Source organism: Neomonachus schauinslandi, chromosome 2, assembly GCF_002201575.2.
Source record: "Neomonachus schauinslandi chromosome 2, ASM220157v2, whole genome shotgun sequence".
In the NCBI taxonomy this organism is placed as follows: Eukaryota; Metazoa; Chordata; class Mammalia; order Carnivora; family Phocidae; genus Neomonachus; species Neomonachus schauinslandi.
In genome coordinates, this window is record NC_058404.1 from 121,231,783 (window position 1) to 121,243,714 (window position 11,932).

The window sequence follows — 11,932 nt, forward strand, 5'->3', positions numbered from 1 at the left end:
GAATGTAGGAAATGACTAAAAAGGGACCAAAGGAAATTTACTGCTCAAACATATCAAGGATTAGGTTCCGCAATACTTAAAAAAAAAAAAAAAAAAAAATCCCAAACACCATTGTAAGAAAGAATTCTGTTTTCAAGATGAATTACGTGATTCTGGAGTTTCTGAACAACAATTTCATTCTCCAGTTTGTGTTTGTCATTGAGTAAACATACAATCATATTTGTTCAATGGAAACCTGTTATTTTGTTTTCTTAGAGTAAATCAAATTATTAAAATGCGGCTGACTCATTCTTCTGGCTGCTGAGTAATTTACTGTTTGTAATCAATAAAAATATACCTCTCCCAACACTAGCTCCAAAACATTGTCAAAGATCAGTGTTGTTTTGGATTATAAACTGATGGATAGATGTGATTTGTGCCGCTCTTCCCATACCCAGCATGTTGCGCCCCATTAAACACACATGCCTGCTTTATTTTTGTTTAATGATGGTAGAGAAAGAATAAAGTAAAACATTTTTTAAATGTACACATCTATGAACTGGAAGCTTTTCTTGTGCATCCCTAAGCCCATCGGTCTATCACAGGCACCTAAACTCCCTTAATGCCAAAGAAAGACTGCGCACAGCTAGGCCACTAGGAAAACTGAGGGAGAACTAGCTTCTTTATTCGTTACTCACAAGCTGTTCTACTGATCAGGAGACTTGACCTTGCCTTGGCTTCAAGAGCCTCGAGTTGGCAGTGGTCCCTCTTTCAGAATTTGTTTCCCTACGCCCGTCTATAAATAATCCTTGAACAGCAACAGAGGAAACTTTGATCCCAGTCCCTATTTAAAAAAAGATCAAGTACTGATTTTTATTATTTTTAGGATTCTCTATATTCCCCTCTCCGGCCCTATTATCATCACTGCTCTTCTGTGAATCCGCCCCACATCCGCCCATTTTTAGTTTCAGCGCCAGCCAGTGAGCAGTGCGTAAAGCAAGCGGTGACCTCAAGAATGACTGAGAAATCAGGAAGGCGAAAGTCTGGCTTGTTCTCGGTCACTTTTTGTTTATTTTTAGAAATGGAGAAAGGTGAATAGCAAAATCCTTTCTAAAGGGCGGCAATAAAGTTAGAAGACTGGACTTCTATGTATGATCCCTTGATTTTATCACTCCATAGTCCTGATACATAGAGGAGAGGCCATTTCGGTGTGGTGGCACATCAGAGTTCCTCACGCTAGGAAATGAAGATAAATGTTATGAGAATCCCCCTCCTGCCGGTCATGTTTCACGTAGTTTATGGAGGTGAGGTGGGGGAGTCTGGTGATTGAAGTCATTCTCCAAGGTGTGTAATCTCCCGGGGGAGGGGGGGGGAGCGGATAAGTAAGAGATTTATGGACGCCTGTATTTTCTTTATTTATTTCCAAGAATGCTGTTAAAGATGGACCTTGAGGAATAAATTTACCTTTGGTTGCAAGTCTAATGCAGGATTATGATGCTGCTATGGGTTCTCCGTACTAACTCTCCCCACTACCAGTGTCGGGGCGAGGAAGGATAGCGGGGCCCATAGCAATTCCTGGGATTGCTGCAATGCCCCTCTCACAGTGATGGGCCAGGGCGTACCTCTTTCAAACAGGTGTGGAATTCAAAATTACACCACTCAGGAATTCAAACTTCACCATGTGGCTCTCTCCAGTCTCTCCATTGTTCTCTCCCTCCTCCCTTTCCCCCTCCCCTTCCCCACTCCTCCTCCTTCCCCCTTCTCTCTTCTCCTCCATTTTCTGACTGAGACCCTGTTGTTCTGATTCTGGAGTGGTGAAGGGGCATATCCTTTAAGAACCCTTTGTAGCCATTAAGGAAACCTGGCAGAAATTAAGAAGACTCACTGAGGCTGCAAATTAAAAATGTATTCGAATTATGAATCCACAGGAAGAGAACTAGAAATACCAACAATCACATGAGAAGAAATTCTACCTCACTCATAATAAGATGGAAATTAGAACAATGTGATACAAATTTTCACCATTCAGACAGGAAAAGATTAAATATGCAATATTCCCGAGAATTGGAGTGGATGGAGGAGTGTATATAATCACATTCCTTTGGATAACAATTTGGCACCATCTATCAAAACTTAAAAATGGGGCACCTGGGTGGCTCAGTTGGTTGGGCGACTGCCTTCGGCTCAGGTTATGATCCTGGAGTCCCGGGATCGAGTCCCACATCGGGCTCCCTGCTCAGCAGGGAGTCTGCTTCTCCCTCTGCCCTCTTCCCTCTCATGCTCTCTGTCTCTCATTCTCTCTCTCTCAAATAAATAAATAAAATCTTTAAAAAAAAACAACAACTTAAAAATGTACTCATTCTTGGACTCAGTTCCATTTCTGAGGACTTTTCCTGATAGCTCTACTAATTCAAGCAGGCAAAGATATGCATGCAAGGATATTTAATGGAACATTTTTTATGTTCCATTAATATATAATTATATGTACACTATATATTGCATTTTTTTAAATTGGAGACAACTTTTTTGTTCATCAAGAGACTAGTTAGAAAAATTACGGCATAACCATTCAGTAGATTTTATTGTAATAGACCTATAGTTTTCATTATGGAAAAATGTCAACTCATAATAAGTGAAAACAAGATATATCTATCTATCTATCTATATGTATATATATATATATATATATACACACACACACATATAACGAGAGCTATATAAACACAAGAAAATGTTCAGGGTAGTTGCCTCTGGGGAGTGAGAATGAATATCAGGAACACTTACTTTTTTAAATAAAAAAATTGGATTGGAGGAAATAGTAATTTTTTCTTATGGTCAAAACTGGTTTTCTATATTTACTTTCAAAATTTGGTTTTGAATTTAATAACTGTCAATTTTTTTTACAAATAAACTCATGATTACAATGTATGCAAAAGATTTACACAAGTCTTTCTTGTGACTGTAATAAATGAAAAAGAGCTCCTAGCAAAACTTCAGGCCAGATGATGAGGCTCCTGGAGACTTGGCTTTGCCGATGCCTCAGGGCACTGCCCATAACTAGCTCCCCAAAGAAAATTGGGTTTCTTGTAAAAACTTCTTTCCAGATACCACATCATAAAATTCTGAAAACCTCTTTTCTTTACTGCATACCCAAAGCCATGATGTGCACTTACAAAAGGCCATATAAATTTGGTTTAATACTTCAATGTGTTTTGGTTATTGGGCTACTGGGGAAAAATAATTCTTAGGTAAACATTTTCATTAAATGGGAATCTCTCATTTTTACCCCCCCCAGTTAGGAAAAGATAATTATCATTAATGAAAATGACATCGGACATTTACCTAAGGCTCTTAGCCTTGCAGTAGTGACTTGAGATTTGCAAGATATTTCCAGGAATTATTTCATCCAATAATGCTATGGACCTCTCTGGTGTGGAAGCACTTAACAACTTCTGACATGACTCAGCTACTTAAGTTAGAAAGTAAAGCTCTCATACTCTTGTGACCCCACTAAGATACCCACAGTTATAATTACATTTGAGAGCTGCCTTCAAATAAAACAAGGTCTATCTATCATCTATCTATCTATCATCTAAGAAAGAGAGAGAACAGGACAGAAGCACAGAGAGAAAAGGAGAAAGGGGAGAGAGAAAAGGGAAAAGGAAAGAAAAAGGGGGATTCAGAGGAAAAGGGAAGGAATTAAAGAAATAAAAAAGAAGGAAAAAGAGAAATGAATACCTGTAAAAAAGAAAGCAGAGTTATACTGGAAATTTATACTAGAATTTTTAAAAGACTATTTTGTCTAAGCCATTAATTTTAGAGTGGTGGAAACCGAGACCCAGAGGGGTTTCCTAAGATTATAAAGAGTCAGGATGACATTGACAGTGACAGGAGATCTTAACTTTCCCTTCCCCACATTTTATTTTATACTATTTATGTTATTTATTTTAATAGTTAAATATCTAAGAGTAAAATTAAAAGATGAAAACTCAGCCTTGTTTACACAGCATAAGGGGCCAAGGCTCTGAGTGTGCTGGTAGATATACACTGTGGAACTACTCATCCAAATTTGCAGCAGATATTTTGAGTACCTATTATATGCAAGATATTGTGCTGGGCTCTGGGCATATTGTGATTCACAAAAGAAATAAGGCCTCTGTGTTCATGGTGTTTCAGTACTACAATATCTTAGCTGCTTGGTAGAGGTAGGGTTTCTCTCTAAATAATGATCTGGGAAATCTTTCAGGCCACCTTGCTTCTGTCAACTATTTTCAATTATTGTGGCAAAGCTAGAGAATCCTTATGCATGCTGGTATGTTGACCTGACTTCACACTGCCTTTCCCCATACTAATCTTTTCTGGATAAAAGTGGCTAGAGGACAGATCTATTCCCCCTTTAAATTTCCTTTATGTATGACTTTAAAGCATTAAACACTCTGCCTTAGTGTAATATATTTTTATTTTATTTTATTTAGGCACGTCTAAGCCCAGAACACGCAGCGAGCTGTTGGCAACAACAGCACATGACCCCCTTTCTAGATGGATAAAACCGTACGTTGCACGAGGCCCCCTTTCCAGATGGATAAAACCGTACGTTGCACGAGCCCCCTACAGTGCCAATTGTTCTCTGCTCTAGAAGGCAAACCAGTCCATCTCTACAATCTTCAGTGTTGATTCTGAATCTAGTTGCCTTGAAGGCCTAGGGAACATTCCATTCTCTCTAGGGTCTTGTAGATAAGTACAACTTCATATCCGGCACACTGGCAACCTAGAAATACATCTATCGAGGTTTGAGGAACTTTAAGATCTTTCCCCAAGAAATGCTGAAGGCTGGTGACAGCTTTGGGAAAATGGAGGAAAAGCTTTCAGATGACAAAAATTGTGTCACATGAAAATGTACCGGTTCTATACTCTTACTCTTGCCAATATTTCCTCAACTTTTTAGTGTCCATTGTCGTGCATTCATGGTAATGACGTCTATTTTAAAATGGCTTGACTTTTACATCACTTAAAGTGTTTATCAATGCCATTTTTCAGGTCACTCTTGGCCAACCATTTCATCACAGACTCGACTCTCTTCTGTAAGCAAGTGCTCAAGGAGGAATAAGTGGCTTATTCTGAAGACTTTAGTGAGGTTCATTATTCCTCCTAACCAGAATGCAATCAAGAATGCAATACAGTTCTGCCACTCCACAGCGGTTCTCTTGATCCAAAGGGTTGACTCAGATTTCAAATATGGGTCTTTTTGTGTTAGTTAAACTGTAAGAGGGGAGGACACATCTTTGCTTGAGTTTTTAGAGAATTGCAATTTAGAATATTCAGTCAGGAAATTGCTCTGTGTGTGTGAAATTGAAATGTAGGATTGGGCTTGAGCCTTTAATGTGAAAAATATGTGTCCAAAATTTGAACTAGGTGAGCTTTAAATATCATCCACTATTCATTTTGGAAACTCCCTTCATTTTTTAAATAGGAAATTAGGTCTTTTTATTTAAGCAATTTTATTTACTTCAGCAAACATTTTTTGAGCATTGTACCAGGAGCAAGACAATCCACTGTCTAACAGGGGATTACAATCAACGACTCTGGTACTAATAGCCAAGGAACTCACTGGGAGAAATAAGCGATACACAGACATCTATATCTTTACCAAGAGACAAACTGAGTTGAATTCTAGATTCTAATACATAAATGTTATAGGAGGATGGAAATGGGGGGGAGATTAAATTTGATTAGAAATATAAAGGATGACTTGAAGGAAAGGTATAATTTCAACAACCATGAAGGAAAGATCTTCTAGGCAATGACTACCAAAAGACTTGTCCAAAATTTTCATCAACTAAAATTGGATCAATTGTAAAGAAAATATTAAAATTTCTTTTAATATTGTAACTAATCTTTGAAATTTTTATTTTTTCTCAATAATGTGTGATGGTTAATTTTATGTGTCAGCTTGACCACAAGGTGCCCAGATATTTCGTCAAACATTATTCTGGGTGTGTCTGTGAAGTTGTTTTGGGATGAGATTAACATTTGAATCAGTAAAATGAGTAAAGTGGGTTGCCTTCATCTAGTCAATTGAAGGCCTTAGTAGAACAAAAAGCCTGACCTTCATAGGAGTAAAAGGGAACAAAACTGGTCATTGGTGTTTTCCAGATTTTGGACTGGAACTTAGACCATGGGCTTTCTTGGGTCTCCAGCTTCCTGACTGAAGATGGCGGGACTTCTCAGCCTCTGTAATCACTTGAGCCACTGGTAATCAATCTCTCTCTCTTCTATTGGTTTTGTTCTCTGAAGAACCCTAACTTAATACAAATGTGTGTATTTAATTCATAAATAAAAACACATATATTGGGGTTACACAAGACTGCTCAGCTTTTTCTACTAATAGAGATATGTGTTCAAATGTACAACTTTTGGATATTAGAACTAGGAAAACATATTTCAAAACTCAGTAAGTGACTGTTAGCTACTGCCCACAGATAATAGCTCTATTTTTTTAAAGATTTTATTTATTTATTTGTCAGAGAGAGAGAGAGGAGTGCACAGGCAGAGGGAAAAGCAGGCTCCCCTCTGAGCAAGGAGCCCAACGTGGGACTGGATCCCAGGACCCTGGGATCATGACCTGAGCCAAAGGCAGACACTTAACTGACTGAGCCACCCAGACATCCCAGATAATATCTCTGTAAGGAAAAAATATTATTTTCACTTTTCCTTAAGACTTCTTTTACACAGAGGCTGTTTCCACTGCCCCACTGGCTGAGACTTAATAAAGACTTAAATATAAATGGAAAATGAAAGAGAAAATGAAAACACATCATTCCTCACCACACACACCACCACCACCACAGCAACAAAAACAAATAAAAAAAAATCAGACTTTTACATGACAGAATTTTTGACATGATCAAAGCTCACAACATGTCTATAAGAATTCTAGATACTATCCTATCCACAATTCACTTTATAAAATAATTACAGTCCACTACAAAACATTTATACACAGGCCTCTCAAACACTCTGCCTCAAGTTTCTTTAATATCTCTCCACATGGTATGTTTATCCCGTTTCTTATGTGAAGGATGTAATTAGGATTATGCTGTTGACACACAGTCATGGTGGATGGCAGTGGTTGAGATTTTACTGTACTTGTATGAGACAAGAAGCGCTGTTGTTCCCATCGCTGAGCCACCTTCTAGTAATGTTTAACAATGAGCATAACAGTCAAACAAGAATTGTATGTATAAATGAGGAAGATATATCTATGTTGTTGGGATAAGAGATGTGACGGGTAGTTCAAAAGAAAGGCAAGTACAAAGAAGTGAATAATAAAAAGACACAGTATGTTTGGAAACCTGAGTAGTCAGCTCTGTCTTATAATATGTGATTTTCAGAAGGAGTAGTGGTACAAAAGACTGATAGAAATGGAGGAAATACATCGACTAGATTCTTATTTGTCATGGCAGGAGATTGTAATATCTTACAGGCCCATGATTCCCAACCTGGTGCCAAGGGATCTGTCCCAGCATAGGCATTGATACTCTGGTGACAAATAATCTGTATCAGGTCCCACTTTCTCACGCCTACATACATTAATTACTATTAGGTGTTTCTTTACTTACTTCAGAAATGAAATTCAGAAAGAATTGTTTTCCTTTGCTTTGATCAATTACATACAATTGGAGCACAGCAGGGAGTTTTAGTGTAAACTCAATCTGCCATCTTGACTCAGAAGTCTCTGAAATCATTCTTCACTCAGCAGTTAATGTCATCTTTTTAGATAATGTCACACTCATGTCAAAAACTCTCTAGTGGATCCACATATCCTACCTTTTACTCATGGTTCAATACCCTACAAAAATTGTTCCCATGCCTCTTTTTCCTAAATCTTTCTCATATCTACATGTTTTGGGCTTCATACATTTCCACTCCATTAGTCCTTTTCCTGTTTCTTAAATATACCAGGAATTTTTTCATCCAGACACTTCACTTTGTTCTTCTGAAAATGCTTGTCCCTCCAATCTTCACATGACTGTCTATTCTGATCATTCAGAGAGGTTTTCCCCACTCTATCTAATGTAGCACTACTTTGTCATTCTCTATCAAATCACAGTATTCTTCACAGTACTTAAGAATATCTAAAATCATTTATTCATTTATTTTTATTTTTATGGAACCTTTGTAGCATAATTTTGACCAAATTAACTAGTGAGTGAGTGATTGGGAAAGTAGTAAATAAAGATTTAGAGAATAAAGATTAGATTTCATAAATGCAATCGTGCCTAAATTAAAGAAAGCTTATAATGTTTACTTAGAATCCAACTCCAAATTAAGAAGATTCTACATTATTTATTTAGAATTCAACCCATTCAGAAATGACCTGAAATAAACTAAGATGGGGAAAATATAAATGGGAAGTTATTTACTCCAACTGTCATCAACACTGGTAGTTAATATGGGGGGAAAACCATATGTTGAGACCTGAGCTCTGAGTATCAGGAAGATAACTATGTCTTTAAAAGAGACTGGAGAGGGGCGCCTGGGTGGCTCAGTCGTTGAGCATCTGCCTTCTGCTCGGGTCATGATCCCAGGGTCCTGGGATTGACTGCCGCACCGGGCTTCCTGCTCCGTGGGAAGCCTGCTTCTTCCTCTCCCACTCCCCCCGCCTGTGTTCCTGCTCTCACTCTCTCTCTCTCTGTCAAATAAATACATACAATCTTTTAAAAAAAGAGAGACTGGAAAATCATAAAGGGGCACGTTTGGATGAGAAAATGCATTTAGTATAGAACACATTGAGTGTGACTGCTCAGCAGGAACCCCAGGTGGAGCTGTCCAGTGTGCAGCTGAAATTATGGGCTTGAAGGTTAGGGACACAGGTTTGGAGACATATATCTGGGAATCATCCTCAGAGAGGTGATAATTGAAGCCATGGGAGCCCAGGAGATCACATAGAGCATTTTATCTTTAACCTCCTAGACAGTCACAGAAATCATCCCTGTGGAAAAGCCTTTTCTTGGGAATTTATAGGGCTTTCGTATGCGTCAGTGAAAAAGGCTTTGATTTGAAATGAAAAATTGCTAACCTTTAGATACTGGTATGGGACAGTGATATTTTTTTCCTAGGTATTTCATGAGTATGTTGCCTTTGATAAATGTTGACCAAACTTACAACTCTGAGTTAAGGGAGTATGGAATACAGCATGCCAAGTCTATATTTAAGCAGCACAGAATCCAATGGACAATAAGGAAATATTCATTTTAGTGCTAACGTTAATGTTTATTTTAGGAAGCTATTTCTTATTTTTGTCTGAAAAACCAACCTAGCATGATTCAGGTGATTTTTCAACAGAACGGAGACCGCCATTAGTCAAGGTTTCTTACTGCCCACATTCTGATTCTCTTCACGATGTGTTTGGAAGCAGATACAGGAAAGCAAATCATTACAATATAACCATGCATCTGATTATCTTGGTGCCTTGAAATGAGAAGTTTTTCACTTCTCCTGAGGTCTGCTTTGGATTTTAAACATAAAGTTGTTTGGAAGAAATGAGAAGAACATAAGCTTTTGAAATGGAATTTTAAAAAGTATCAGAGCTTTATTGTTCAGTTTCTCAAACTTGTAATGAACTGAATTTTCCTATTTGTTTTGCGGTATTTTGTATTAGCTGTCCATTTCTGGCTGATATCTGCATTATTCCTGAATGCTGATATAGGCTGATCTTTGGACATCTGGACTTTGTTATCTATGACATTTCTCTCATATGTGACCTTTAAAACAGTGCACTTTTAAAAGGTGCCTACTGTTTTGGCTGGTATCCATAAGCACTTCACAGGATACAGACCTGAGAAATTTAAGTTTTCCTTCTAAATTCCAGTATAGAGCCTGTTAAAACTGTGATGTTACGGGCATTTTAAATCACTGAAATTACTTTAGTACTCAGGAAAATAACTAAAAGTAACATTAGGTTTTTATATGCATTGAGGAGAATACTGCTTTCATAGTTTTATAGGTATGAATCATATTTAATGGTTCAGATACTTGGGAGGATATCTTTAAGAAAATAAAGGAGAAACTTTACTTAATATTTAAATAAATAGATATAATTTATTTAGGTCTTCTAAGGAATTGTTCTAAAGCACCACAGTAAGATTAAAGAAATTTGATAAGTACAACATAAGAAATGGATTATTACTACTATGGATTTTAAAAGTATTTGTAAGAAAATACTTGTAAACTTGAAAAAAGTAGTCAATATTTGGTCCAGAAAATTTCAGGCAGTTTAAAGACTTGCCTTGAAGGTAATATTCATAACTTGTAAGGAAAAGTGCACAATGAGCTATTAAAACTGTGCCTTCTTGACACTCTGATTCACTCTCTGAGAGAGGAATCTAATTTTGATTAAATAGGAAATAAAATAAAAGTTTTAGATTATATTTTTAAAAAGAATAACAAAGAGGGCGCCTGGGTGGCTCAGTTGGTTAAGCGACTGCCTTCGGCTCAGGTCATGATCCTGGAGTCCCGGGATCGAGTCCCACATCGGGCTCCCTGCTCAGCGGGGAGTCTGCTTCTCCTTCTCCCTCTGCCGCTCCCCCTGCTTGTGCTCTCTCTCTCTCTCTCTCTCTGTCAAATAAATAAAATCTTTGAAAAAAAAAAAAGAATAACAAAGAAAGAAACAAAATATGTCACACTTTTTAAAACTATTTTTTTTAATTTTGAGGTAATTGTAGATTCACAAAAGAAATACAGAGAATCTATGTATGACATGCACATCTTTAATGATTCAAATGTCTGCTAAATAATTATCTAGAATTCATGTCAGATGACATTCAGATATTCAAATGAAATTTAATATCAATATGACATAGAATAGAGGTACTACTCCTGTGTGGCCTATCAAAATTGGAATATAATTATAACTATGTGATATAGATTTTAAGTGGATTATTGCTTTAATTTTACAGTGGAGATCTATTGTGGTAGACCCAGTCTGTCCCCTTTTGTCTGAGCTAGCAGTGTTTCTGTTTGTATAACCCCATCTCTATTCCTGATTTCTGCTTCACTGTGACATATATATATAGGGAATATATATATAATATATATGTGTATGTATTTGAGGTCATGCATACATAATTTAATTAGAACTAAATAATAAGAGTCATAATTTCTAGATAAAAATAAAACAAGGAAGGGTTTATTGACAAAATAGCTATCACTGGATTTTTTTCATCAACCACCAATTAAATAGCAAAACACATGCACAAAAATAACTTGGGAAGTTGAATATGAGTTTTCAAAGGTACTGAAAACAATTATTGAATTTCTTAGCCATAAAAAAAAACCATTGCTTTCCCCTTCAAACTTTAGTTTTAAGGAAAGAGAAAGGAGGCTTTTGTTATAATCCCCTATATCATATCCTAAGAGTGTAAATAATGAGACTTTGTGGGGAAGGACTGCACTAGAATATAACCAGTAATTATTTAATTGTCTTTAAATGTCTTTAAATGTCTTCAAATATAATCTAGATTCTTTGTCAACTATGGGGTGAAAGGGATTTTATCCTGGTAATAGCAAACTGAGTAATTAGAAGTAAATCCTCCCACTGAAGACAACTAAATGAGCTGGAGGAAATATTAATATGAAAGCAAAAACAAACAAACAAAAAGCTCTAAAAACAAACAAACAAAAACTAACAAGATAGTTACATTTTGTCATCCAAAACTTAAAAGATGATTTACCCAACCAAAATCCAGGAGAAAGCAAGAAGCTGGAGGGGAAAGCCTAAAACAAAAATCTGTTTTGTCCAGAAGGCTATTTATCCAACTGGGAGTAGCACTGTGAAACTGCACTATGGTTTTAGCAGCTTGGCAGGATTCCGGGAAAAGAAGGAAAGAAAGAAAGAAGGTGGGAGAAAGAAAGAAAGAAAGAAAGAAAGAAAGAAAGAAAGAAAGAAAGAAAG